Raw genomic sequence first — 26,168 nt, 5'->3', positions numbered from 1 at the left:
TAACCACAAAGACGTGAACGAATTGAAATGTTCCATAATGCTAAAATGATATCCTAAATTTTAAATTCAATATATAAGGCCTATTCGATGCAAGACAGGTGACTTTTCCATTATTATTTATGTTGACTGGTTGGATTGGACGCTTTTCGTTTTAAGTTGCTCCTCCGTTGTCGTCCTTGCGTAACCGCGGGAAGCGAAAACACCCGTAATTATGTTGATTTTCTGTTGCGGGTTTTCGATTTAGATTCTTTTCGGTTTCTTCTTCACTGTCTCAATGAATATTTAAAGAATATCTTTTCCTTTGAACACGGATAATAACTTGATGTTTCGAGTAGCTTAGCTGCTACACCTGCAAAGTTCCTTTGCAACATCTCAAGCATCCCGGAAAATGCCGTACCTATCTCAAGCTTTTTACGACTTTGTGTGTCTGGTTAGATCAAATTATCTATAAATTTTCTTGTGGTGGTCATATGATATATATGCTTTTATGTTCCGTAAAATGCGAAATAAATTACATTATCCGCAAATTTGGCCGTTACTGTTGTATCTTTATCAGGAGGATAGAGTCTTGAAAATAGCAGTTTGCTGGCAGAATGGAGGGAAGCAGAATGTAAGGCAAAAGTCAGGATGGTGTAACGCAAGGGCGGTTGGGCGGTGGTGAGAAAGAATTTTTCAAGGATTTTGGTTTGTAATATGATTGAGGAAACATTATTTCGTACTTCCATCGGAAGACTATATATTAGTGACTGTCAGGCGCGCAAGCTGGTAAGGTAGCGACCGAACAAGCAGGATAGACAGGTCGATGGGTTCGTGTGGGTTTATTTGAAGCCAACAGAAATAATAAAAATTTATAAGATCTCATATTACCTGTTTTATGACTTCCACTATCATCTCTAAATTGAGTTTCGACAGAAGTCAGAAAGTGGCTCTTAAAATAACTTGTTAGGGATAATCTAGATGAAAGAGGATATTTGCACCAATCGGAGGGTCGAATTATATTGATTGATTGCTTTTGATCGGAAATTTCGAGGGAGAGAAGGATGTGTTCTACCTGATATGCCAGAGTCGTGTGTCGGCGGAGAAAAATTTCGTAAATTCGCTTTAAGTGGAAGTTTTTTCGCCACGCCATATTATAGTGGGTGTATTTCGATACGCATCGTTTTACGAATCACTTTAAAATCTGAAGATTTTGAGTATTCACACATATTGCAAGACGAAGATAGGAGCTTATTTCCGAACTCTACTAGGAAGTCTTCAAACTTGTTAAAAGTAGTTTTCGTAAATTAAAAGACGAGTGGGCATACCAGTATCCTAATAATTCGGCTCCTTTGGATTAGTGTTCTGGATAATGAAAAGCCATTCAGACCGCTTCGTAAAGCATATATTTTTAAAAAATACGGCAATGACCGTGCTAAAGCTATTTTTGAGCTGAAATCCGCAAAACAACAATTTTTTATTTTCTATCATAGGTGAATATAAACTTATAGCTAACTTAGGGACTACCTCAACAGTTAAACTTAATCTAAGGTATGATATAAAGCTTAAACTAACTTATTATTAACAAGGTTATGTGAAAATACATTGATATTTTATTTTGGAGGAAAATCGGAAAAAACCTCCACTCGTTGAGCATATATAAAAACGGGATGGGACTAGGAGGGAAAAGGACTGGAGTAGGATGGGATGCGTGCGGGAGAGGGATGGGAATTAAAAGCTAGGAGGGGTGCTAATGATGGGAAGGTTTAAAAAATTGGGAGTCGGAGAAATTGCCTGTGTAGAAGACTACTCTACCTAGGGAATCGAACAGACGGTTCTGGGACTGGAGGGATAAGAGAATCTGGGGGAACAGATGAGTCCGGAGAAGGTTATCTTCAACGATCTCGATCTGCATGGAATTGGCGACGAGAGGATTGGGGTGGAATTGGCACTTGACCAGGAAGTTGAGGGCAAGACGGGCAAGGAAGGCGTCGATGCGTGGGGTTTGGCAGGACTCATAGAGGATCTGATTGGAAATGTACTAGGAGCGGTCCTCGTTCTTAAAGATATTGGCGCAGTGGCGAAAGATTCTGCGCTCTCTGAGGCGGAGTCGCTCCATTTGGGCTGGGAAGCAATCGGACCAGAAAATGAAGCCGAAGATGAGGAGTGGGCGGATAAGCTGTTTATAGCAAAACAGCTTAACTTTTCTTGGAGTCGGGACGTTGTATTTAAGGATAGGATACAGGGACCGGAGTGCACCAGTTGCACGGCCTAGTGCCTTCGTGATATGAGGTACGTGGGAGAGGCGGGAGGTCATTGTCACTTCTTTAACAGTGGGAAAGGGCTGGTCGTGGATTGAAAGTGATAATGATCTGGTGTCACTCCACATCTTCGGAGTCATTTTCATGTCTCCATGGAAGACGATGGTCTCACACTTGTCGGGATTCAGGGAAAGTTTCCAACGGGTGAAATAGTGGTAAAGTTCGTCCAAATAGGCATTCAGACGCGCTTCACCACGGGAGATGTCTTTGGTGGCTGTGTAGATGATTAGGTAATTCGCGTATTGGAGGATCTGGATGGGACACGGGTGTGGAGGTGGTTTGGGGATGTCTGCGGTGAACAGCGAGAAAAGGGTTGCAGACAGTACTGAACCCTGTGGAATGCCGGCTGGGCAAGTATAGGGTGCGGAAAGGTGCTGCTGGATGCTCACTGAGGATTTCCGCCCATCTAGAAAGCTAAGTATTAGCTTACAGAGGTGCGGATGAAAATTGAGGATTTCGGAAAGCTTGTACGTGAGTCCGTATTGCCATACGGAGTCGAAAGCTTTCCTTAGATCAAGGAGACAGGCTATGGTGGGTGTCCTTCGAGTGATACCTAGGAGGATATCAGTCTTGAGGACAAGTAGCGCGTGCTCAACCGAGTGTTTAGTTCGGTTGGCGAATTGGAACTCTGGTAGGGTGTTGTTGGAGGTGCAATGCTCGTCTATGAGGGATTTGATAATCCACTCGAAGATTTTGGTGGAGGAAGAAAGGATAGAGATAGGCCTGTAGCTATCGGGATTGAGTGGATTAAGGTTCTTTTTTGGGACGGGAACTATGCGTGCATTTTTCCATTCTGTGGGGAAGTGAGCGTTGAGGATACAGTGGTTTATGATCGAGGAGAGTGTGGTGGAAATGTTGGGGGCGCACTTTTTTAAAACTATGGACGGGATTTTGTCGAGACCCACTGATTTTTTGTTCTTGGAGGCTGCAATTGCAGCTTCCACTGAACTTGGGCTGACAAAGTGGATGGGAGAAACATTATCATGTTCATCGGGATGGATAAGGGGTTGAGTGAATAGGTTTAGGTTGGGACTGGGTTGGTAGAAAGTTGGTGTGGATTGTAGCTTATCTATGGATTCGCTCACAACACTTTCGAAGTGTTGATCGCGAATGTGGAGGGTGCAATGGTGCGCTTGAAGGAAGTGGTCGGCTAGGATGTTCACCTTTTCGGGAGTTGGAATATTCTGTGGGAGGATGGTGGTTTGCTGGGAGGGCTTGCCCAGACGAGGACAATTTTTTTTGAGTTCCCTGAAGGTATCAGGGTTCAGCTCGATGTTGGAGAGGCGTTTTTGGAGGTGGTTGGTATAGAGTGTTAAAATCTGTCGCGGATTGACCTGTCAAGGGAAAGGATTTCGTCACGGAGGGGAGAGGATTGCGGAGAGTATCTATTCCTAAATAGCCTCCGCCTTAGGGTACGCTTATATTTGATATCCGCGAGGATATCGTCTGGGAGAGAAATGAGGTTACGGTAGTTGAGGGACCTAGAAGGTATCAGTTCGTCACATACTTGCTGAATTGCTTCAGTGTACTGGTGAACTGTTCAATCTATGGTGTCGTTGGAAACTGTTTCGTTGGTAGGGAGGAGCAGGGGTTCAAGTCTGGATTTAAGGGTTCGGTTGATGAGTTTCCAGTTCGCCTTCTGCAAGTCAGGGACTAAAGTGGGTGAGGGCCTGGTGGCTCTGTCGGGGAGTGAAACTTCTAAGACCACGGCATCATGGTCACTGATACCGGGTGCTGTTTCTAAGAAGGGATAGGTATTGGGATTGGGTTTGATGGTGAGATTGCTGCTGATTAGGAAGTGGTCAAGGTAGGAATGGTAGTACCCTTTATTAAATGAAGGGAGGGCAGGGCTCAAGTGGGAAAGGTTAATATTGGGATTAGAGGTGGTTAGGAAACGGTGGAGCTTTTCCCCATTCTGGTCCGACCATACATCGAACCATGACGGGTGCCTGGCGTTGAGGTCTCCCCCTATAATTACGTACCAGGATTTGTTTGCTCTCGGTTGAGCGGCACAGTAGTATAGGATCGAACGGATGTCATGGGTATCAAAGGATTCGTCGGGACAGTAGACAGCAGCTACGAAGACCAGGGATGATTGTGTTGAGCTGAAATTGTATGAATTGAAGTTATATTGCTTATACTGTCAAAGTTGACACATTTCCGGAATCTTACTTAAGCTTGAAAAAAGCATGAAACGAAACCAGCTTTTTGATTTTTTGTTATAAATATTATATTTTATTGATAATAGATTCAATACAGAAGAAGCAGCATACAAATGTTACTGATAAAAGTCGGTTTTTAAAATTTTATTTAGGTTACTCCCGCGACGTTGACTTCGCTGCATATCCTGCTGCTTGACTTTGACAGAACCTGCATGCTCCAGCAAAAGTAGTAAACAGGAAAATTGATCTGTAAAGAAAAAATAGAATTAAAACATGTGTCGTATTCTCGTTAATGGGCGAGTCAAAATCAGCGGTAAAGTACCTCGGGTTGACTCTTGACTCAAAGCTGAGCTTTTCTGAGAAAATCAAACCAGCAGCGAACAAGGCTGCGGTTGGAGTTTCGGCGTTAAGTAGGCTAATGGCAAACATTGGGGGTCCTACGTCTAGTAGGCGACGTCTCCTAATGAGTTCAACGCAGTCTGTCCTGTTCTACGGCGCAGAGGTATGGGCGGGCGCTCTTAACAAGGAGGTATATCGTAAACGCCTCGCGCAAGTACAGAGACGGGGAGCTTTACGGGTGGCGTCTGCGTATCGCACTGTCTCTGAACCGGCCGTGATGGTGATCGCGGGAGTGATCCCCGTTGCCCTTCTTGCTAGGGAGCGTCAGGCCATATACAAGCGCAAGGGCGTGGCAAAATGAAAGTAGAGGCAGATAGACTGCGCGGCTCGTCGGCAACTTAGGTGCGTGAATGAATCGGAAGCATGGTGAGACTGACTATTTCCTTACCCAATTTTTAAGTGGGCATGGAAGTTTTCAGTCTTATCTGCACAAGATTGGAAAGGCGCGTTCTCCGGATTGTGTGGTTTGCAATGGAGTTGTGGACGATGCCCACCACACTTTTTTTTCTTGTGGAAGGTGGGATGGGGTTCGTCAGTAGCCCTATTTAAACACAGCGGATCTCTCTCCAGACAACATTGTCGAAGAGATGCTGAGGACTGTTGACAGGTGGAACCGTGTTGCCCATTACGTTCGGGCCCTTCTCGTTGCTAAGAAGATAGAACTCGACCGGTGGAGGAGCTGGATGGCAGGGGTTTTCTTGAATTGACAGTTCCCTTCCTCCTCTCTCCTCCCGTTGATGAAAGGAATTCCTTGATTTGAAGGCTCCGCAAAGCGGGAGAGTTCGGGGACTAGCCCGAAGTAATGTGACAAACGGTTCCAGGCTAGCTCTCTGTCGATGGGGAGGTGTTTAGTTGGTAGTCCGACGGCGTGCCGAATCGGGAGTCCAACACTGTGTGCGTAAATGCATTCACCAACCCTACCCAAAAAAAAAGAGCGAAAGGTTGTTCATTCAAAAGGCTCAAATACTTTTGAACTCCGCCCATGACTTCCCAATTATCATGTCTGTTGAAAAGGAAATCTTCTAAAATGGAAACAACTTGACAATTATGTCGGTCAACAGAATTGGAAAGGATTGCATCCCATCGATTCGCAGGACTATTTTCTGCATTTAATTTTGTTATTTTCCATCACTTTCTCGGCTGAATTATAATCGCGGCAGCTTTTTTCCTGACCGTTAAATCGTTTCTACTTGCTTAATGAGCTCATGAATAAATTATCTAATTATATGCGAGTAGGTCCTGCTGGTTTCATTTAGTTCAACTATGTGGGGAACTGGTTTGACAGGGTTTCACTTGAGAATATAATTCAGTCGTCGCTACATTGGGCATTCGTCTTAAGTTGAAGATGCGGAAGTGATCACTTAAGCATTGGAAGGGTAGGAGGGGGCTTGAAAGTTGAATTGGGTCGTCTAATAGATTGAGAAATAGTGGTAATTTAAAACAAGCCATAAGTAAGTTATGTATAATTCGTTGAATGAAAAAACAAGAAGCAAATCGAAGAGATGAAAAAATGATGAATAAAGAAGAAATGTTAAGTGATAGCAAGATGATGAATGAATGAATGACAAATAAAATGGAATTTTTAGGGAGTCGGTTGTACTTGTGATGTTGATAGTTTTATAATAAGTTATCAACTTAGAAATTCAATTGAGCAGAAGTGATTAAAGAAGATATTTTGTGTAAACATTTCGCGCAACTTTTCACAAAATATTTATAGCAAATTCTACATTTCAAGTTATTTTCATTGACTGACAAGATAATTTTTGTCTTTTTTCAGGTCGAAATTAAAATTGAAATACTGAAGCAAATCAAGATTTATTTCATCAAAACGTAAGTTGAATTCTTTAGATTGTACGTTTGAACAATGAACAATGAAGTGACGCGAAGTTAAATTCCCGAATACAACAGTAGAGAGTAGTTGCTTTGGATGGAGGGAGTCTTTAGGTTGCATCTTGTTGATGATGGAACGTCTTTTATTTTAGAGCTGAAGCAATTTCTCATGAAATTTTGTGAAAATATGATAAACACGCGATATCATTTTGTGTTACGTTTAAGGAGGGGGGATAGAATATTATTTCAAATCGATTGCCTGCCAAAGACAAAAACAAGTAAATAAGGGAGGGAGGCCATTTACAAACAAGAAGAATACAAATGTGTAGTGTCTAGGGCTTTGTAGCAGAGGCGGTATTTCATTCGCATTTTTCTAGATCAATCTGACAAACGAATGCATTCAATAATATGTAATATTCCCTCTTTTCTCTCGCTTTAACACTCCCTAGCTTTCCTAATTACCACTCTCAATTTCATAATTCACATCCTGACATTTATTTATATTCAAGATCTTACATTTAACATAATTAATTTTTTTCTTTTTCAATTAAACCTCGCAATTGGTCACTTTCCCCTAGACCCTCTAAACTTACCCAACTATTATTGAAAGCAGGCAGTGTTTGGCCTTTGTTAGGGTGAATGCCGCTTGTAATGCAATTTGTTGATGTAATTCCGGTTTGGGTGGCGCCGCCGAATCAAGGTCGGGGTCGGTTGAAATGAGAATTAGCAAGATCGAGACCTGCTGAGGTTATCAGTTGGAACAATCCGAGAGATCGTTTTTGTCTTTCAAGTAAGGAGATCGTTAAATTTTTCCTTCAAAATTGTGACGAATGTTGGAAAATTTTAAGTGATTTGAAGTCGAAATAATTTCATTTTCACAATTATTCGCCTGAAAGGAAGTAGTATGCCAAGACTTTGTTTGTGTCGGTTGAACTCATTCGGTGCCACGTATGTAATTCGCAAAAGATTGTTGACGAACGGTTCGTGAGGGTGTTGTACCGAAGTGCGCATAAATAGTGAACTAATTGGGACTCTTTAGAGTCTATGATGATATTCAGGAAGGACCCCAAGGTCGTGAGTAACTTTCTTTTCGGAGTACAACAGGAAAGATTACATACTGCCAATCGTGCCACTACTAATATTAAATATAGAACGTTTCTTTTGAACAAGACTTTTGCGTACACAAATGAGGTAAGCAACGACCTATATTTAATCTAAATCGAATGGAGTCTTAAGATTTTTCTTGAGGAACAGAAGTAGAAATTCCTGATTTGAATGTTGTTATTTGTTCGTTTCTACGTCGTATCATATCGTGTAAGAAGGAAAAGAAAGAAAAACATTGCTAACAAGAAATAATCAACGAATCAAAAAATCATAAACGCAACGAAGCTATTTCTTAATGCGAATATCTAAATGCTTGTTATCGTATCTTTTCGCCGACCAAAGCTTCGGTGTGTTGCTTTCCAAGCGACACGTCGTCTTCAGGAGTTGGAGAAGAAGGACAGCATCAAGGCACGGTGCACGATTTTTTCTGTATTTATTTTTGGTTTCATCATTATTATTTTGATTTATTTTATTTTATTTATGATTTTCTTTTTATTATTTTGATATTTTTTTTTATTAATTATTTTTCTCGGTTCATACGATTTATTTTTTAGTATAATTAATTCTTTATTTTCTCACCTCATTTCTATTATTCCGATTTTAAGTTCGTATTATTTTTATTTCCGAGTTGTCACAATCTTGGCAAATGCCGCATTTTACTTAATACTTAGGTTCGGACGATCCTACCTACTTAAAAATTAAAAGGGCGCTGGTGGTGGTGGCCGGTGGTAAGTCATTGGGAGAATCCGTCGAGAACTCCCCGCAACATCGAGCACGTACGCAGAATAGTATATTTCTGCATGGTTTGAACTAGACTGTGTGAGAGTCTCAGGACATCAAGGGTATCCGTGAGGGATTTTGGTACAATACCTGTAGTTGACAATATTACAATACAACCACCCGTTCGAGAAGCCAAATTTCTTTGATTTTCCGAGTCACTGGTTCATAGTTCATCTTCTTCTCCACGTATTTCCGTTTAATGTTGCTGTTATGGGATATAGCAACATCAATAATATACGCGGAGCGACCTGTCTTGTCAACTAGCAGTACGTCAAGCTTGCTGTATGGAATATGACGATCAGTCAAAACTTGCCGGTCCCAATACATGCTGTAAGCAGAACTGTCAAGTACTTTGGTGGCTCATATCGGTAAACCGGACATGTTCCCGTAATCAGTCCATGCTTGTAGGCAAGGTTTTGATGGATCACCGTACATACAGAATTATGCCTGGTGATGTATTCGACACTTGTCTAATCCAAACTCCATCCGAATATCACGGCTTTTTATTTGTATTACTTTCATTATCTTTTTTTTTCGTTTTATGTGTTATACTAAGTACATGAATTTCAGCTAAATTTTTTGTGTTTTGAAGATTACCCTTTTCCCTCCTCTTTGACCCCGCAAAACTCTCCCTCAAAGGGGCATGCTCCAATAGAACGGTTTGCGGATGCCAAGGCAGGAAGGGAACCTCAAAGGCCGCGCCTAATCGCACCTCTGAGGCAGGTAAAAACATCGATTGAGTATGTGATCCGTCGTGGATCTTCCTTTTCATTCACGGCATCCGGGTACGAAGTGTTACGGCTCCACGCTCGTGATCGAGCAGTTATTTTTTTTTTATTTTTCAAGTTTAGTTTGCGGGATAAAATTTCGGCGGGTTCGCGCGAATTTCCCTGTTTGTGGTATTTTTTAGGATCCGGTGCCGACCCACACATCGCCTAAGATACTTGAATTTGTGTATAATGATACGTGTGGAATTGAAGTGTACAAAGTGAAGGGGTGTAAGGCTCTTTTTCTCAGAATATGGTCAGGTGGGATATCAAGTTCAAAGACTCAAATAGTATTTTTCAAAACTAGCTAATTGAAAAATTTGAAAAAATCGCAGGGATGCGTCTGTGCAAAATCTTGGCCCCAAAATACATCCCATTCCGATATCTGGTCAAATGGTGTTAATAATGGCGTATTATCATATTTTAGAAATTTATCCGGAACTTCCCCGGCTCTGAAGTTCATCCTAGAAGTGTAAAATTTGGCATGAGTATAAGTGATAATATAAGCGATAATTCTGAAAAGTTTGGTGTACATCCAACTATTTTAGCAGCTATAAAAAATCGAAATTTTCTATTTTGTTTGAATTTATTGCATTATAAGACGTTTATGATGTCATCATCACATATCAGTACCACAATAAAGTGAGCTCATATGAATGACAGTTACGTCGCAGTTATCTAAATCGGAATTTAATCGAGTATTTTAAGGTTGCCTACTAATCCACAGGCTTTTGTACGCATCTAACAAAATGCATTTTTGTACATGCTTAAGCACTTTTACACTGTTAATATCTGTCTGTTGCCCTTCCTCTACCATATGTTTGGCCACCACAGATTTGGAAGCCTTTCTATTATATCTTCTCGCTGTTTCTGCCTCATTAAGGAGTTCTGTGAAGCTTGTGGTCACCAATCTTTTTGTTTCTCCGACGTAAACTTTTGGACATTCAGGACAAGATACCTTATATATTCCGCTCATTTCCGATATTTAGGGTCCTTCTTATAAGACAGGTTTGTTTTGAGTTGACCTGGTAGATCCAGTGAAAAGATATCAAATTTTTGTGCCGCAGGGGAGTAAGGTATACTTATTCGCTCGTTTGGTATTTGTTGCGAGTTGCGAGTATAATTTAGTTAAATTCTGTCTTTCCATTTTTTGAACTTTCTTTTTTGTCAAGGATTCTATCATCCTAAGGCGGTGTTTGTTTTTTGCTGGTAATTGTGGAACGAAGTGCTAGGGTTAGTCCGCCACGATTTCGGTAAGACTTCTTTTTGCTCCATATTTTGCTTTATTGATGACATGAAGATCTCGGTCATTAGTGGGGATAGTTAGCTACTCCCGAAGTGGTCTTAAAAAATCTTGCTCTGAAAGTAAAATAATTTTCGCTCATACGTCAATTTTGTGTACTGCCTAGTTTTCTTCTTCCATTCAATAGAATTGTCAAACTGTAGGAGCCATTCTTCGAATTTTGCCAGGGCTTCTTTCAGGGGTGTGTTCGGAAACAGAGCCTTGACGTCGTAGGATACTAGACAATCGTCTTCTGATAGTGGGGGTATATTTTACAGTCTATTAATAATTTCTTGAGAATTTATGACCGTTTATGACACTCATTAATCAGCACTTTGTAATGTTATACGTGGGGAAATTAGAGTCTGCTATAGTTTCCAGCATTTCGTTGTCCTCCTTGTGGACCTTCTTGGCAGGGAAGGGTTAGGTATGCATTATTGAGACGCATTTGGCACTACCAGGGCGCATTCTTTTAATGAGAAATTATGCCATATGGAGAGTGGTAACAGTGTTAAGAATATACATACCTAACGCTCGCCGGCCCCGCATAGTAGCAATTGATACGGTGAAGTAGAATGCGTATCACCTTCGCGTATCTATTGTTAGTTTTTTGAAGGCAGGCAAGATACGCTCGTTTTTTCAACCGTTTAAAGTGGATAAACGACTGATTTTTTAGGTTAACGCTACGAAAAAACAGACGATGTTGTCGATCAGCCTGAAGCCGGTCGACTCGTCCAGAAAAGGTGGTTGAAGAAAATCATAGCCTCTGAGATGCGCCACGAATCGTTTCTTGCATTCTGGACGAAGAGCTGAAACTAAAAGCTTAAACGATAGACTGGGTACCTCCTCACTCAGCGATTGAAGCGTTTCAGAGTCGAAAGATCAAAAAACTGTTCCGCGTCTACGGCGGAAGTTGGTTAAAAAATCTTCTTTACAGACAAAAAATTTTTACGATTGAACAAAAGTACAAGAGGCAGAATGATCGGGTACACGCGCGATCATCTTATGACGCCAAAGACAGAGTCCCATGTGCTCAACGAGAATATCATCCCATGTTCACGATAGTTTGGTGCAGATTCGCGAAAAAGTGTCACTCCTATCCACATCTGCACTCCTGAAGTCAAAACCATCCCTAAAATTTGCAAAGAAACTCTTCTCGGACCAGTAGCCAAGCCACTCAATGATACTCTCTTTCCTAGTGAACGAGGAGATGCTGGGCCGATACATAAGTCAAAACCTTGTCAACTATGGCTCACGGACAATGTTCCCGCATTTATCCGTGCTGAAGACAGATGGGTGATGGACAATTTGCCCTCCATCAGCAAAACAAAGTGATCTTTTCCACCAGCTTAGGCGGCTTTCGCCCAATATAATTCGCATTCATTCCACAGTTCTGAGTGAATATATGAAAACAAGGAAGACCTGCAAACCACAGTCAGAGACAGTGCTGCCAGACTAGAGGTGAGGCTGCGCCCGATAAGCTGCATTTGACGTGGGAAAAGTCGTCAGTTATTACTTTCCTAGTAAAAGATTATTTATTTTCCTCTGATTGTGGTTGACTTCAACAGACTTATTTTTGTTTTGGACATAAAATCATCACGAGGGCGTGATTTCTAGGAATGTAAAAAGCAGAGCCAGAACATTTTATCCGAATCTCAACTGATGCTCTCCTTTCATCCGTTTTTGATAAAATTTGGCAATTTTCGTTCTTTGTTGGAATGAGAGCCGATTATTGGTGGGAATATAGTGAAAACCAAACATTACCGAACCTTTCCATCAGAAATGCGGATTCCATTTTCTGATGTTAATCTTTTAAGGAAAGAGGGCAAATAATCCTTTTCTGTTATTTTAGGTTATTGGGAGAAAAGTGCAATTTAAATCAATTTTTTTTGCTAATATAGTTTTAATTAAAGGAAGAATTAATCATTTATCAAATTTGATTCGTAAAACAAATAGTATTTAGGAAGTCCTGAAAAGCATGTAAAAACATCCTGAACAAAAGGCTATTATCAGGATGTAATTCTGTACGAGATTAAGAGAGGGTCAGTAAATTAAGCTGCCTGCGTAGAATGCCTTTACTGACTCTCTCTCTTATTCCCGTATGAAATACATCCTCCTTAAAAATGTGTCAAATTTTAATCCAAGGTAAGTACACAAAAGAGCATGTAATTATTTTTTTGCAGTACGAATTAGATAAATAATTAAATGCGTTATTGAATTTGACTTAGTCCACCCTCATCTCTACTAAATAGAGCCATGATATGTGCTTGCTTCCTATTCCAAAATTTTACGTGAATATTTATATGGTCATTTGAATATCCAATATTTATTCAAATTTTTTTTTTATACATATGTCAGTCACTTTCAAAGGGTTCATATTTTTATTCGGAAAAATAACCAATGCCATTCTGGGAAAGCGAGGAAAAATTTTCCTTATTCATCTTGAACAGGTTAATTGACATGGGTATCTTGAATGTTCAAAAAGTGGTGGTGGTTGTGACACATGGCCTTTGGTATATTGACTTGACACGTATATCACGACATATGATTAGATGGATGTATCTGCATTTTTTCTCAGTGAAAATGTGAAGTTAGGAGAAAACCTTGGTTCAGAATAATAGTTCAATAGACGTGCAAGTCACAATACTTCAAAATCCGATTAGAAATCGATTGCATGGTTGGGGTGTAAATGTCCTCCTTTCAACTCTAGGGTAAATTTTCTGACATATCAGGTTTGAAAGAAATGAATTTAAATTTGAGGCGGAGAATTGATTTCGCTTTTTTACTGAGCATTTCAAAAAAGACGATATCTTTCTTTCAGGCGATGGATTTTAAGATTTAATGGTTATCTTTTTATTTGCGCTGGAGTGAACGTAACTTATCAGGTTGTGGTTATCTTTTCTATTGCTGTTCCAATGTTTTCTATGGGTGAATATCAGCCGAAAGTAAGGCTGCCAGACGCATTTTTCAACGTATTTGGCTACAGCGACAATTTATACCTTAAACAATCTATTGTAGTTTTTTAGGTTGAGTTTCCAACCAGTACGAATGTCCAGTCCATATATTGAGGCAAGAACATGCTTATGTTTGACAATTTATGAAGGGAAAGTGTGAAGGTAGGATATTCTAATAAAAAAACACGCACGCTAACAATTGGGTCGACTTTTTGAGTAGCGTCCCCCTGGTATTGGTATTCATTGCTTGGAAAGCGTATTCGAGTGCTGGGCAGGCGAGTCCGTCGACCTGCTTCAAACCAGTACGTGTTCCAAAACGATCAGCCAACCTGTTCTGGATCCTGACCTCTTAGAAGGAGGTGGTCTTAGTCATCGTTGTCAGTCGAACTAGTTTAGTTGGTATACCAAATTGCAGTATTATGTTGTACAATACTCCACGATCTATACTGTTGTATGCTTGAAGTCAACAAAGACTTGGTAAAGGTCAACGTTGTATTTCCAATTTTGCTGTTTAACGATAAAAACCTGGTCGGTTGTGGAGCGACCCGGCCTGAAACCCCTTCGTATTCGCCAATGAGTCGTTCGGGGTATTTTCTCATTCTATTCTCTAGACTCACTGCAACGCCACTCACAACGCAATCTATCTTCCTCTTTGTGGATGGGACAGATGATGCTCCTGCACCAGTCATTCCCCGGGATTTTAACAGCTCGGCTGGCATCTCGTCTGTCTGATTTCTGCTGTCGGAGGATGTGTAGCTACTTTTATGAGGGCACCAGGTATCGGATTCAGAGGCTTTTCAAAATTGAACGGCCAGCGTTTGTTGATGCTGTCGGCCTCGTTGATGATGTTTCCATCTTTGTACTTGCAAAGGCTAGTCCTGGGTTGATAACCGTTCTTGATTGTATTCACTAATATATATCTTCCTAGACCTCGTGTACATCTACGTTACTGATGTCGTGTAGCATAGGTGATAGCTTTTAGTGCAGGGTGGCTATATATGCCGGCGCCGTACCATCGGTCAAGGATTTACAGTCGGTCAAGTAAGAGCGTGGTCGTGTTAATTTATAAAAAAATTTATTTGATGAAACTTTCATATTCATATATTCATTGTACACATTACAAACAATGATGCAATTCGGTCAATAATGTGTCCAGTCACCATCGGCGTCGATAATTGCTTGGCATGTCCGAGGCATGCTTTCTACTAATTTGACGACGTATTCTAGTGGCAAGGATCTCCAGTTCCGACTAATTTCGTAAGACAACTGCTTGAAAGTGTATGTGCGTCTTCCACGAAGCTTCCGTTTAATATATGCCCACACATTTTCAATAGGGTTTGCATCGGGCGAATGCGACGGCCCATCCAATGTAACGATGCCAGATTGAGTCTTCCACTGAGTACAGACCTTGCTGCGGTGTTTAGGATCGTTGTCCTCCTGCAGAATCCAATCTTCATTTCTTGTGATGAACCATCGTTTGGCAGATGGCAATAAAGCCTTTTTGTAGATTTTTATCATTTTCTCGGCATTTAGGTTGCCAGTAAAGAGGTGCAAAGTGCCGAATCCTTGCTTTGAGAAGCAGCCTCAAAGATGCACCTTTATTCCATGTTTTACGGTCCGCTGAACAAGCCTATTGGTGGAAGTTGACCAGGCTCGCGTGAGGACAGAACGTGCCCATATAGAACATTCATCAGTAAAAATGACATTTTCAAAATCTCTGTCAATATTCTCATGCGCCCAAGCGAGTCGCTTTGTCACATGTTTTTCAGTCAACAGAGGCTTCGTCATTGTGTTGCGCCATTTCAGATTATGAGTACAAAGATGGGTTCGGATAGTTTCGTAGGATATATCTAAACCTTTTGCTATTAATTTTGCTTATCCTTGCCGCAGTGTTAAAGCAGGATTCCGCGAAAACAGATTCACTATTCTTTTTTCATCTTTTTTGTTCACTTTTCCTGTCGAGCCACGTTCTGGTAAATCATCGACATTTTTAGTCACTTTATATCGCTGTATCCACTTCTGTACAAATGCCTTCGACTTTCTTATATATTTAGCAGCCGCTGATTGCGACATTTTCGGACCTTTCGGGTGGATGCAAAGGAACACAGCCTCGTAGCGCGTCGCGTACTTAGCACTCATGGCGTTTAACGTGATTCTCTTTCAAAAGATCAACGACAATTGAATCTTTGTTGACAATGCATCAAGAACAAAGCTTCCCTCTATCGGCTCGCGAAGGAATTAGAGCGAAATCTTCCATTACCTGTCGGTGAAGTTGACCACGCTCTTACTTGACAGACTGTATTATTATTAGCTGCGAAGAGTTTGGTAGCGCTGATTCCCAATTCGTGTACTGAGGAGATTCTGCACCGATATGTTGCCCTCACCAAGTGATGGTCTGAATCTCAGTTTCCTCCTCGATAGGATCGTATATCCAATACATCAGACGTCCATCTTTTACCAATGAGGACGTGGTTAGTTTGGTTGGCAGTATATGCGTTTGGTGATTTCCTGGTCTGTTTATGAATGTGCCGGTGCGGGAAACATGTGGAGCTTACGACAAAATTCCTACTGATGGTCAATTAATCATAAACTGCTGAGATTGCATTCCTCATGGAGGCTGTATCCTGCGGTGGTCCCCCGATTCCGGCTTTCGTTTCCGATTTTCGCATTAAAATCCCTAATAGTTTTTTGACATCATTTGTTGGGAGTGAGTCAAACAGTGTCTCCAGACGTGCATAAAACTAATCTTCCCTTGCATCTTCTTTGACTTCAGTCGGGGCGCGCATGTTGATAAGCCAGAGGGTGAAAAAAGGAGTCCTGGTACAAATCGCACACAACCTTTGGTTCATAGGTTTGAAGTCGATGGCGTGCGGCTTGAACTGTTTGCTCACTACAAATGCAACTGCAAACTCCTTTTGACCCGAGAAGGTTTGCCACTTTGAATATTGTGTGCGAATTCATATCCCTTATCTCGTTACCAATCGAATTTGTTTCCTGGACTGCAATTATGCTCAATTTGTAAATCTCAACCGGTTGAAGGAGGGCCTTGATGGCCGCTGGTTTGCTCAAGGAGCGTAAGTTCCAGAATCCGAAAGAATAGTCCGTTAGACGTTTGCTTGGTCGTCGTCGTTTATCCGTCCAATCCGAAGAAAATGTTCCAGGTTTCTTGACATGGACTAGTTTTTACATGGATGGATTGTCGGAGCATCGTAAACCCCTATTCAGGGGTTGGCCTCGGTGATAGTTGCTTCAGGTGGTTCGAAACGTGCTACAGTTCACACAACTCTGTTGCAGGTCTGGCTACACCCGACTCATTTGAGACGCTTAAGTGTAACTCAGCCATGTTAATGTGGTTTGCTGAAGTTTTTTGAAAATCTGCTTGACAGAAGCAATCAAGGTTTGGTTTCTTTACCAGACGATTGAAAAGGAGATCTGTAGATTGAGCTGACTATCTTAATCAGCAAATGCAAGAGAAACAAGCTTTAATGAAACGCCGAGAAGCTGGCTTAATTTTGAAAATGTGGTCACCATGCTGTGTGCTCTCAAGTGACACTGGAAGTCACACTTTTCCTTTGAAAATATAGGCTTTTATCATGAAGAGAATATACACGAACAATTGAATCTTATCCACTAGTGAATCACAAGCCTAATAACAAGAAATCACGCATAAAATAACTCCCATATTGCCAACATCTTAATAAAATGTAAGATACCCTTTTTTTCAAGAGTATCATCCTTGAGGAAAAAATGAAATCTCTACCCTTATTACCAACTTCAATTTTATTTTATTTTCATTACAACTTCCTCCAGTTCTTTTTCTATCCGTAAATTCACAACCCCATAATTTGCATTTTATGAAAGTTTTAGGAAAAATCTCGGAGGTCCTTTTCAACATCATTGCTGTGGGTTTTCTAATAAGAAATTTATTGTAAGTGGAGGCCAAAGAGGATAATTTTACGTTGATTTGGGAGGATACCGTTGCATATCCAGGATATATAGATACATATGCTTGTAAATGGTCCCTGTTTTACGCCTAGAATTTCAAATCAAATAAAAATATTCAAAAAATATATTGAGTGGAATGAAATCATAAGAGAATGGGTTGCTAAAAGTGAAATATAATACTCTCGGTCTAACGAGAACTTGGTTAAAACAGTCTGCAAGGCAAATCCCAATATTTTTATGCTACATTTGAGGCCTCAAAAGAAATGCTAGCAATTGGAGGTTTTTCAGGATATGTTTGGAATAACAAATGAAATTGAAAGAATGCAGCCAGGATCTAGGAATTCTCTGTAGTTGTTGCAAAAATTCCAAATCTTGTATCCAATTATAAACGGTAGACTTCCCTATTTTCAAAAGAAGACATAAAAAGTTTCATTTCAGTTTATTTTATTCTTCCCTTTCTCCGCCTTCCAGTAACAGCAGATTCCTGAATTATAGTTTTCCCATCCTTTTTGTAGTATTACTGGTCCTCTTAGCTCCATATGTCTCTCATTTTCTCGTTTTCTTTCAGCACAGTAAATGCGCCCCATATCTCATTGGTAACACGTGCTGTGCCCTGAATATTAAACAGTGGAGCCTTCTACCCTCGAGGAACTATTATACATATGTAGACATATGATATGATATTGCAGAAGGAGCAAAACAATGAAATATGAAATTCACACGTGGATTTTGAATATGATTAGGTAAATACGTTAAGATTCGTACGTTTTGTTGCACGATTTGGTTTTAGTATCTGACGAGTACAATTCAAGTGAATGATAAGGTGGAGGTGCTTGTTTTATTATTATTTTGTATTTGGAGCTCTTATATTGTCCAGAAAATCATGCTTACACTCAAAAGTCGTAGATGGTATTATATATCATAATGTGTTCTGTCCATTCCTCTGTGAAGTATGTTAGAGGGCATTTCTACATTCTCGTCGTTCTTATTGCTAATTTTTCCCTATTTAGTGTAACTGAGATGGCTTCAGTTTCATTGTCACCGGGATTCGACCCGGAATAACGAAATGCTAACGTTAAATCGACTCAACCGACGCGCCGGGCTCACACGATTTCTTCCAATTAAATATTCCTGTCAACATGGTATTGTGCTTTAAGAAATCTGCGCCAAAAATTCTTTTTTCCACAGTATAAGACCTCATACCTTCTGCAATGTCATGTTGTTATAGGATTTGATCTAAAAAACCCTCTTTGAAATCTCCCGATCGGTTGCTGCAGCTCACTCCAAAATCAAAGGTAACCAAGAATTTTCTGAAAGTAAAGTAGATATCCTGAAAGCTTTGAGATATGTGAGAGAACGATGAGTGAGTCGATTGAGTGTCAGCTTTGGTTTCGAAATCTGGTTCCTCATGGATATTTGTGCTCATCTTTTTGGTTGTATTGCACTGTAGATATCCTTCCGTCGTCAGCCTATTTCGGACCTGATTCTTTGGTCGTGTCGGCTAATTGTTAAGTCCGAGTAGTGTCGCCTGCATCTGTCTAATTTTCTTGGGGTTTCCTACTGCTCTTTCCCTTGTAAGAGCCATTCATTTGTCGCGCTGAAGAAGAGAACAATTGGTTCCCGAAATATCGGTATATGCCTATTAAATTACAGTCCTAACGAAAAAAAAACCTTCCACGAGCTCCTTTTGAAACTTTGCTATTCCTCAAGTCGCATATTTCCACCTTTATGACGCGGCCAGTCCAATATGAGAAGGGAGGCTGCTAAATCCTTTTCATTGCATACCCTACATAGTGGGTCTTTATTATATATTGTGTACAAGTGGCAAGTTACAAGTTATTAATCCTATCCATGTTTTTATCTGAGTTTACTTTCAGCTGATTTTATCCCTGTCCATCCTGTAGTATTCATTTCTTATAGCCTACCGATGTCATTCATCGAACTACCAACCTTCTTCGTGATCAGAGAGCTACTCTGGAACCGAATCGCACATTATTTTGGGCTACCCCTCCCTATTCTCCCGCCTTCACATCTGGGAGCTATTTTCATCAACGGGAGGGATAGATAGAAAGGAATTGTTAGTTGAGGAAACCTCTTGCCCTCAGGTCTCTCCACAGGAGGAGAGGATGGAAGAGAAGAACCCGGACATAATGCGTAACAGGGTTCCGTCTGCCAGAGCTCATCAGCACCTCTTTGACAACATTGTCTGAAAAAGTTGTTGATGGAACCTATACCACCTTCTGTAAAAGAAAAAGGTGTAACCGGCGGCGTCCACCACTCCATTGCGGAAAACAAAGTCAGGTGGTCGTATCTTCCCACCACCGAGTCGTAAATCACCGTTTTCATCGACTTGTGAATCGGCGCATTATCCTGGTGAGATCGCGTTTTTTTCTTTGCCATTTGAGGTATTTTCTGCTTAATTGCGTTAACCAACTGATCCAATAATTCAATCTAGTAGTGGCTATTGATCGTCTGGCCCTTCGGAAGAAAGTGCAAAATTCGTTGGATGTCCTAATGCACAGAGGCCATGACCTTACCAGCTGGTTATTGCGTTTTCGAACGCTTTGGCCGGCTTCCATTTTCATTCGGCTGATGCTCTGTTTGACCCTATTTCCCTGATAATTCCACATTTCAACTATTGTAATGTACCGACGCAAAAAATCCTTTCTATTTACGTAAACAGCTGCAAACAGAGCTCTGAATCATCAATTTGCTGTTGTTTTTCCTCCACTGTAAGTAAACGCGGCACCCACTGGGAACAAAATCTTTTCGTATCCAAATTGTCATGTACAACTTACACAACGATACAGTGCCCTTTAATATATTCAGGATCTTACCTATGGCGTCCAACCTCGCTCTACGATCAGACATAACAACTTTTAGGGTCCTAAACACCCTGCGTTTACATACCATCGGCAAATGGATCCTTTCAGCGGGCAGTTTTCTGGGTAACACTTTTTCAACCCTTTTTCTCGATCGTGGAGATCCTCATGTGGGATGTGATCATGGCGTGTCCAACACAACATCTTCGTCTCGAGGCGCCGTTCGTTGTCTTTTATAGTCGACCAACACTCAGAACCATAGAGGGTGTCACGGCAGACGACACTGCCATCAATTTTCATTACAAAGAACACCTGTTGTGGAACGTCGCTTGATCCAGGCTGCGCTAATGCATGAAGCAATTTCATAATGAGAGATATTTAAATCGTTCAGTTCTTGGCATGTCAATGTCACTGACAGTGCCTGTTTTATCGGGATCGGATACACCCGCTATACTTTGAACTTTACTTTTCAGATCAAGGTAGAGCCATTGAACCAAATGCACAAGTTCCTCTGGCACTAGGTGCTGCCTGTCGTAGAGCCTACAAGATAGGTTCGTGTGGCACGCGATCAAACGCCGTCTCTAGATTCAGAAATGCAGTGTAAGGAGGGCTATCCTTCTTACGGTGTTTCTCCACGAGTAATCGTGCCGCGCATATTGCGTAGATAGTTCCACAGTCCGTGACAAACCCGGCTTGGTTCACGGTTATTTCAACGATATCGCGAAAACGATTGTTCAAGCAACCGGATCGGACAGTAATTTGAACACTCTGCGGTGGTGCTTCCTTGTCAGTCAGATAGTGTTCTACCTTCATGAATAGCTCGATTTCATTCGTATTATTTTCTTTCTCGACTTCAGTCGCGCTGACAGGTGGAGGACAGAGGGAATGAACAAATTGTTCCGTTGTTCATGGTTCATCAGAAAGATATTTGTAATTGACTGCTCAGGTAGCAGCGATCGCTTTGCTTCCCGATTTAAATTCTTGAATTTGTCAATTAGCCAGTGTTTTACCGTCAAGAAAATTATAGGATGCGGGCTCAGGATTCCTCAATTTTCAAATAAAATGTTTTCAGTTCTGGCCAAGCTTTAACCCAAAATACTGACGGATTTAGGGTCCATATACTTCGTAGTCATATCGCGTTAAAATGAGCATTTTACATCTGCGAACCGCTTTGGTCACGCTGCTCCCAGGGCAGAGGTGAGTCAGCGTCTGACGAGTTGCCTCTGACCTGGTACGAGACCGTGAAGCCGTTTTTGCTTTTTATGGTAGAGGCGTTTCTTTTCACGGACCTTCATTTGGACACGGTCATTCCAAAGCCAGGTATCTCGATTGAGGAACCGCTTAACTGGCATTGTGACCCCGAGGGTTGCATAGGTCGCCTTGTGTATCGTCTTTTTAACTTGGTTTCACGAATTTTCTACATTCGAATGACTACTTAAATAAAGTTACTAGTAGTAGACCTAGAAGCACAGTGTGTATATATAGACCTTACAATTGAGCACGAAGCTGAAAAGTTTGGTGTAAATTCTCCTATTATTAACAAGGTTGTAGGAGGTCAAGTTTGTTCCTTTTAATATCATCGATTGCAAAATTTGCTTTGGTGCTTAGATAAAATTCTTTAGTGGCATTTGGAACGGTACGTTTTAACAAGGGACGGACGTCTGAATAAAGTATCCTAAATTAATCAATATTAATTATCACATTTCCATTCACGGATTGATTTTGGACACTATTGGATATCCACCCTTCGGCAGTATTATCGTCACAATCTGTAAATTGGTTAAAATACTTAAATACTCTTAAACCTTACTCTGACTTTTCCTGGCAATTGGAGTCAACGTTCCATCAAGGAGAGCATAAGATTTCCATTGGTAGAAACTAATCTGCCCTCCAAATGCAGATCGACTTTAGTTTCGTTCTCTGAAAATTGGCAGTGGATATTCATATTCCTCGTATGCCCGACAGGCACATCATGTGCCTTGATTTTCACTGTAATTTTCGTGGTAAATTACAGTATTTGATCCATGAATCCGAAAACAAATACCTCTCATCAGCATTGCCTGCTGGTGTAGCTAGCACACATCCTTTCTACTGCTTGCGTGGATGCTCTATTATACGTATCAGCGTAAACGTAGTAGATACAATTTTCCTACCAATATGCAAATTGAGTTTAAGATTACCACCCCCTCGTTGCTTGCCTTCCCGCACACAATGCTCCACATAACCATCATGTTTAGATTCTGATGTTTGTTCTTCTTTTCAACTTATGCATAGAAATGAAAATATTGTTGTATCTATCCATCCACGAAGGTAGATATGTTACATATGAAAGTAAATATGGAAAATGATCCGGTGACGTGTGTAGGTAATGTAAAATGTAATATTGAGTAGTAGCAATGGAAAAGTTACTGTTTCCCGGGTCTCCCTGCGCTCGGGCTAGGTAGGCTTAAATGGCAATATATTTTCGTGAATTTTCCAAGAGAGGAAAAAAACACACGTAAAAAATGTTTCACGGTAAGATGAAAAAGAGTCAATAAAGTATAAGAGGAAGATCGATGTAACAATAGCAATTTACGTTTATCTGGGATTTCGTTGTTTAAGGTAAGCATTTTTCCGTGCGGTAAATATTGAGTATGGTGAAGAAATGTATGACATATTGTGGGGGAAGTGGTTTGAGGTGTTTTCCATGGAACAAGAAGAATGACTAGGATTTCGTAATTTTGATTTTGCCGTAAAACACAAGAGGATTTTCATATGTTTTCATTTTCCTCTAAGAGTTTTTATAAAATTAAATTTCCATGGTGAAGCTTAAGGTAAAAAACAGCTCAAGTGTATAATATGAAAGGAAAATGTATGGGCCTCTCAATCAAATGATTTTTTCTTGGTTATTTATTTCGTCAACCTGTCACAGAAAGTTTTGGACCTGTATACATATATTTTTGTATGTGTAGCAACCTGAATAATATAATTTTTGTCTGCAGGGCACTCTTCAGTGTTCATAACATTGATGCCGGCTATGGATGTGAAAACCTAAAATCAGTAAATTGGTAATTTGTATAAGTGCTGCCAAACAGGGAGCCTCTATCGTTATGGTATGATCCGACAAAATAAAGTACCCTACTTATAAAACGATTCGTCTAGCCAGTCCTTCGTTTAGTTTTAGTTTTTAAAATTATTTTTATTTTTAATAAATAGGTAACAATAGTATATAGATTGGAAAAATGGACAATAAAAAACAATCTTTTAAAATAACAAAAATAACTTAAATCTAATGGCCACTGTGGGCTCTCAAAGTTTTCGAATAACAATTTACAGGCAGAGAAGAGAAACAATAAGAAATAAATATCTAATTTTACAATAAGTTGTCGGGAAATGGTCAAAAACCCGACAGAATTCACTTGGCCTTAGTGGCAAATAAAGAAATATAAAATAATAAATATTTGATCGCTTCAAAAGATAATTTTAACTTAAATTATTGTTCTTAAAACTATCATATTTATATATTTTATATTATACATTTTTTCTTTTTTTTACAATAACATCCATACAAGAAAAAACAAAGAATAATAACGTATGTATTTATAAGTTACAACTGGAGACAAAATCAGCACCCGTTCAATATATACATATTTACAAAGCCCTACCAAGAAACAAATGGCAGAACTGAGCACGGCCACCGCTAACCGGCATCCCGCAGCCAATAGTACCAAGATTTCTCTTTTTCATCCCGTTTAATATCAATTGCTCTCGCTCTGGAGTACCTCCAGTCGAATCCCGGAGACCCCACTGTCAAATTCGGGGAGTATTCTATCCTTTTGTCCGTGGCCCGTCTATGTATATGATACATAACCGGATCACCGGCAGAATCAAGAATTAGACCATTCCTGTCAAGATACACGAACGCTTCGATAGGAATGAAGCCTGTCATGAGGGTTTTCTCGAAATACCCATCATTTGGGTAGAACGGCTGCGAAACCCAAGGGTTCTCAACATGCGAAGCAGATCGCACTATATGATTCCGAATCAATTTGACGATAACTGTGTCGATTCTTGGCACAGCAGCAGCTGCATACATCACTTCATTAGTTACATAGTGTTCATAGTTTGACGAAGCATTATTTTCTCCATTTGGCTAGCACTCAAATTAAACCAGATAGCACACCCGTAGGTGAGCACCGGTCTAACCAAACTAAGATAGCAAATAATCTTAACCTTCCGGCTAAGATGTGGAGCATACAAGAGTCTTCGAAGAGACATGAATGCCTTGCGAGCGCTCTCTAGCGTGACTTTAACGTGCTCGTTAAATTGGAGGCGCTCGTCAAGATGCACACCCAGGTATCTAACGCACTTCTTATGAGGAATGCGCTCAGAACTATCCTCGTTCGCGACAATGTGGAAATCTCTCCAATTCCTTTTCAAGTTCCTACTGGCATACGCCAAGGAATTTCGAAACAGAATCGTTTCACACTTTTGCGCATTGATTTTCATCCGCCCACTGTTCGTGAAGAACTTAATATCATTGAACATCTTCTTGTTTTTTTTTTTACGTACGTAACCGCGCTTTTCTGATCTCCTCTGCCTTTTGCAGTTTGCTCTGGATAGATACGACCATGGAGTTGATCGCATCCCAGTCTTCCTGACATGTTAGCGTTCTTCGCACCAGATTATCTGGCACAAGCACCTCTCCTAGAGTCTCCTCTAGGCTCTTCCTTTCCTGCACAAACCTTGGACAGTGGAAGAATACATGCTCTGGGTCCTCTGGGACTCCATCGCAGTTTGGACAATGGGGTGAGGTATCCAGTTTAAACTTGAACAGGTACTGGCGATATCCTCCATGCCCCGTGAGAAACTGAGTAAGATTATAATTAATCTCATCGTGCCGTCTCTCCAACCACTCCTTGATGAGCCTGTGTGTCCACCGACCCTTTCCCGAGCGTTCCCAACGCTCTTGCCATCTATTTAACGATCTCTCCCTTTCGGCGTTCTTCGTCTGCGATAAAGGAGAGATAGACTTCGCATTATATATATTCGTCATCTCGTCTGCCAAGATGTCAATGGGCATCATTCCAGAAATGAAGAATGCTGCATCATCTGAGACAGTCCTGAATGCCGAGCACACTCTTAGCGCTGTTCTTCTGTAGACTGAACTCAGTTTGTTACCGTTAAATGTAACCTGCAATGCTTTTCCCCAAACTGGAGCTGCATAGAGTAGGATCGAACTCACTACCCTCGCTATAAGCAACCTGGAAGCATGCCGTGGCCCTCCCACGTTCGGCATCATTCTTGCCAGGGCCACACTCGCAGTGGATGCTTTGTCATAGACATACTGCACATGTGCTTTATAGCTTAGCTTCCCATCTATCATCACTCCCAATTATTTGATCGCAGGCTTAGAAATGATGATATGATTCCCAATTTGAATACGGGCAAAATTTCTTTTACGGCGCTTGGTGATAAGGACCGCTACCGTTTTTTCCTCCGCAAGTGTCAGACCAGAACTCTCAAGCCAACCTTTAACAGCACTGATCGCTTCGCATGAGTATAACTCAGCATCTTCGAGATGCTTTGCGACAACAACCAGCGCTATATCATCGGCGTAGCCCACCACCGTGGCTTCCTCCGGAAGGGGAAGATTAAGAACATCGCTGTACATGATGTTCCACAGCAGTGGGCCCAGTACGGAGCCCTGTGGGACACCCGCGGAGACAACGTACTCTTGGGGTCCGTCATCGGTGTCATACCAAAGCCCCCGTTCTTGTAAATAGCTGTTGATAATAGCTGCAAGATAAGCGGGAACACCAATCTTCGCCAGAGATTCCCGTATTA

At 40.9% G+C, this 26,168-nt stretch overlaps 1 protein-coding gene across 14 annotated transcripts in view; it reads left to right on the top strand.

Moving 5' to 3' along the window:
• The window catches only part of LOC119652655 (tyrosine-protein phosphatase Lar), a 994,202-nt gene that overhangs the window by 286,806 nt on the left and 681,228 nt on the right, over positions 1-26,168 (top strand). For 13 of the 14 annotated variants that reach the window (XM_038056909.1, XM_038056910.1, XM_038056920.1 and 10 more), the window contains one exon: positions 6,636-6,688. The gene's annotated coding sequence lies outside the window, so the exon portion shown is untranslated. Of the gene's footprint in view, positions 1-6,635; positions 6,689-18,088; positions 18,264-26,168 lie in introns of all 14 variants that reach the window. The other variant, XM_038056908.1, reaches the window with a different exon arrangement.

Source organism: Hermetia illucens, chromosome 3, assembly GCF_905115235.1.
Source record: "Hermetia illucens chromosome 3, iHerIll2.2.curated.20191125, whole genome shotgun sequence".
Lineage (NCBI taxonomy): Eukaryota > Metazoa > Arthropoda > Insecta > Diptera > Stratiomyidae > Hermetia > Hermetia illucens.
The sequence above is the reverse complement of the archived record's forward strand: the minus strand, read 5'-3'. Positions and strand labels throughout refer to the sequence as shown.